The following is a 4,358-nucleotide window of genomic DNA, read 5'->3' as shown; positions in this document are numbered from 1 at the left end:
TGTGAAGCTCTCTCACTTTTTGAATTGGAGTTTTGAGTTTGATTGTATACCTGTATACTAATATAATACTTTTTTAGTAAATACCAATCTGGAGATTGGAGATGGAGATGAGAAGAAGGGGAAGAAGGAGAAGAAGAAGAAGAAGAGAAGAAGAAGAAGAAGAAGAAGAAGAAGAAGAAGAAGAAGAAGAGAAGAAGAAGAAGAGAAGAAGAAGAAGAAGGAAGAAGTAGTAACAGTGTACGTCTCTGTAGAAGATACAGTGAAGCTGAAGATATTATTTCCCTGTTTTTTTGTGGGACTATAAATGATTGCTCGCTCGGAAGGACTGGGTGGGACCGTGGGAGTAGTCACTTTTAAACGCATGATAATAATATTTTCACGTACCGGACACGTACACTGATGGGCTACTGATATATGTGGGAATCCAGCATTAGATAAAAAAACAAGGTGATGAGAGGAGTGGAGAGGAAGAAGAAGTAGAAGAATGGGAAGAGAGAAAGGTGATGAAGAAGAAGAACCGAAAAAAAGATGAAAACAAGAACAACAGGACAAAGATAAAAAGAAGAAGAAGAACAAGAGATGAGAGATAATAATATCAAAGACGTAGGTGGAGATGAAGGAGGTGGATAAGGGAAAGAAGGGTGAGATGAGGAAGAGAGGAAGACGATGATGGTGATGAATAGAAGAAGAAAAAGATTGTATAGTGGGAAATGAAGAGGTTATAAAAGGTGGAAGAGGAAGAGTACTGAAAAGAAGAGCCGAAAAAATAGATGTAGGAGGAGAGGAGGTGGAGGAGGAGGAGAGAAGGAAGAGGAGGAGAAGAAGGAAGAGGAGGAGGAGGAAGAGAAGAAGATGAGGAGTGTGGGGTGGCGTTGGCGTTGGGGGCGGCGGGGAGGTGGGGGCGGTGAGGTGCGCCGCCGGCCCCAGCCGATGAAGACTGCCCCCGGGGCCACGGGGGCCACTAACGGGGGGCCAACCAACGGTAACGGGGGCGCCCCCAACGGACCACAACGCAAGCAGTGCTGTCTCTGCTGGTGCTGCTGCTGTAGTTGTTCTTGGTCAGTACTAAAACTATTCAAACTTTTTGTAGAAAATAATCATAGTAAATTTCACAAACAAGCTGCTTTGAATTTAAAACTCCACTGCAGTGGAAACTCTTACTTTTTAGCAGTGACTACGTTTTGGCCTGTTGTTGGTCATCTTAAAGGTGCGTACAGATATACGCGCCTCGAACATGAGCAATTCACTTTTAATCAGCTGACTATATCTGTATTTTTACAGAAACAGTAAGATACAGATATAAAAAGCTTGGCATCAGCTGATAAAAGTGAATTGCTTATGTTCGCGGCGCGTATATCTGTACGCACCTTTAGACTGATGAAACTGACTCTTGTAGGATACCAGTACTATCTGTCTTCTACTCTGAGATTTTTAATTTATTCTTCTGACCACAAATATAATAATATTGTAATATTTATTTTCTAAGCCACATAATGGAATTCATTATTCAATAATTAGGCTACTTATATATTTTAGTGCTTCAAATTACACTTTTGAATTACTTTCCCTTTTCATTTATACTATGTTTATTTATATTTCCTTTCATATGTATATTCATTCTTGTTTCATCTATTCATTTCTTCATTGAAATTTTTTATATTGGAAATTAATATCGATACTCGCTGCCAGCACTCAAACTTCGGTTTTGCAGGCAGCACCTAACATGTTATTTTGTTTTGACAAAGTTGTTTTTCGTGTATATTTAAATATTGATCAATATGTTTTTTTTTCTTTTCAACTTTGTATTGAGGATTATTATTTTTGTTGTGGTGAAATAAAATTTGATTTGATTTCATCAATAACCTTAAAGCATCAGTTACTCAGTCTGAGGTTAATCAACAACAGGTAAAACGTAAGTAAGTGTTTCCTGTTTCCACTTCAAAAGTATTTTTAATTCAATGATTAGTTTTTACTTTGCTGTCCTTGTCTGTCATCAGACAAAGCAGGTAACTTCATTCTTTCCCGAATCCGCACCGTTGATGACAGACAAGGATAGCAACCAATGTTAATCGTTAATCAGATGCTAACGTTATAAATGAATTTCGTAAATCTCATAATAAACTGAAAATATGAATGAAAAAAGCTCCTTTACAACTCTAACTTGAGGTAGTAAGGGAAGGAGTTCTAAAATAAAATCTAATTGAAATAAAAGCTCTCAATCATGATGTGTTCAGGTAAGCTCCTGCTGTCTTATTGCATTCAAATCCAATAGCTAATTGAGATCAAAATCAAAGTATCCTTGTTTGAAAATATTACAAAATTTCAAAGAATGTAACAAGACGAAAAGTCACATTTCGGCATTCCATCATTAGTGAATAGGTTCACTAGTAATAAAGTACATTCTCACACAATTCTCATAATATACAAATATAATATCTAAATATTTATTTTTTGTCATGCTTCAGGAATAAATGGTAAGTGGTATAAGGAATGTCTCAAAACTTTAAACTTGGCTTGCTAATTTATTCTAGATAATTTCAAATTAGTACATAGTACAAATCAATTATTACTATTTTAATGGTTTATTATGAATATTCTCACATCCTATTTTTTATTGTGAACAAATCCTTCCTATAACTGGGCCATTCATGCATTCGAATATACCTACATTTAATATAAAGACACTAGAAAGTATTCTTCTAGAATCAAAATGGACACTCTTCAGCTGGGTTCACACCAAAGTTATTAACAAAATGTTGTTAACTTAGTCCGTATAGATTCTATTAGATTGATTGGAACTTGACAAACACATGTGTTCATCATGTGTATGATAAGATATGCTCAATCTAATAGAATCTATCGTACTATATTAAGCGAGCTATTTCTGTATTTATATAATTATCTGGTTATTTATGTTTTACGGATCTCGAAAACGGCTCTAACGATTTTCACGAAATTTGGAACATAGTAGGTTTATGAGAAAAAGATTTGATTGCACTAGGTCTCATTCTTTGGAAAACTCGCTGAACGATATTAAAAGGATAATTCATCCTAGGAAAACAGATGATAATTTCGTCGTCTCTCGATAACAGAAGATGCGTGTGCCTGTTTGGAATTATTTCCAGCAGTGTAATCATAATCAATAAGCGAGAAATTTCATCTAGCTAGACAATTTAATCGATTTGATCGACATAATCTGATTTGACATGACATGATAATCCTCCTAAACTAGAGTATATCATATTTTCAAAGTTGATCATTATTTGACAATTTTAAGTGATTAGTGAGTGTTATTTTGTTATTCAATTGGTTTGTATATAATTAATTATAATTTTTTTGTTTTCAAATGTTTGAACAGAAAATTGAACCTGAAATTCAAGTGTATGGAACATAACCTTTCTGGATCTACCTTTATATCTACTTTCTGGATTATTTATAGTGTATAAGATACGATAAGATAAGATTCTTTATTTCGCATCCAATTTACAACAACAGTACAGCGCACAAAACTAAAAAAATATAGCAAATAAGAATAATAAAACAATACGTAAGACAACTTTTTAACCGAATAAATATGAAATTTGTTGATAATACTAATTGTATTATTTTCATTATAGGATGATGAAATGTAATCTAGCACAGCTACACTGTTTTACAAAAATACACCATAATTAATGCACGAAATAAAATACTGCATGCAAAGACCGATAAATCAAATTCGGGAAAGAAACAGTTTTGGGCTGTGCCTGTTAATACTTTCCCAATCATTTTAAAGATGTGTTCGGTTTATCAAAAGTCAATAAATAAATAAAACGAAGCTCGTACCCCGATATTAAGGTTTAAGGATCAAGTTATTAACATTTTGTTATTAACTTTGGTGTAAACGCAGCTCTCAGTAAAACTTTGAAGGAATCAATTTGTTTTGCTTTGATGTAAGATTAAGCTTCTACTTTTTATTTTCTAGAGAACTACTACTTTTCTAGTCGAATATAGCGATTATTTTTAATAATTAGTAATATTTTCACGCTTCAGGAAAGAGTGGTGTTGGTGAGTGAAGAAAAATATAGCGAAAATATTGATGTTTTTAGTTTCAATTATTAATTTTTGTTGTTCGCGTTTTACTGGAATCCTTTTTCAATCAATCTTGATGTTGTCTATCATTATATATATGCTCATATTATCGGTGTTTCATTAATTGATGTTATTTTTTCAAGAATTCCTATCAGGGAAAGAATTATCATTATTTTATTTAAAATTTTATCGGTGTTTTCCATATTTATTCTGTTATAAAAGCTTCTCGAACATTTTCATACACCTACATACTTAGATACATACTGCATTATTACATAATAATTCAG

The 4,358-nt window shown here is 33.4% G+C and overlaps 1 long non-coding RNA gene across 1 annotated transcript; it reads left to right on the top strand.

Annotated features, from left to right (window-relative positions):
* Positions 1-896: 896 nt before the first annotated feature.
* On the top strand, positions 897-4,059 carry LOC120356653. Its single transcript, XR_005574102.1, has 3 exons — positions 897-1,058; positions 2,466-2,474; positions 4,033-4,059. It is a non-coding gene; the product is annotated as an uncharacterized LOC120356653 (long non-coding RNA).
* Positions 4,060-4,358: the final 299 nt, after the last annotated feature.

This window comes from Nilaparvata lugens, unplaced genomic scaffold (assembly GCF_014356525.2).
Source record: "Nilaparvata lugens isolate BPH unplaced genomic scaffold, ASM1435652v1 scaffold7424, whole genome shotgun sequence".
NCBI lineage: Eukaryota > Metazoa > Arthropoda > Insecta > Hemiptera > Delphacidae > Nilaparvata > Nilaparvata lugens.
Note: the sequence above shows the minus strand (reverse complement) of the source record. Positions and strands in the feature narration are given on the sequence as shown.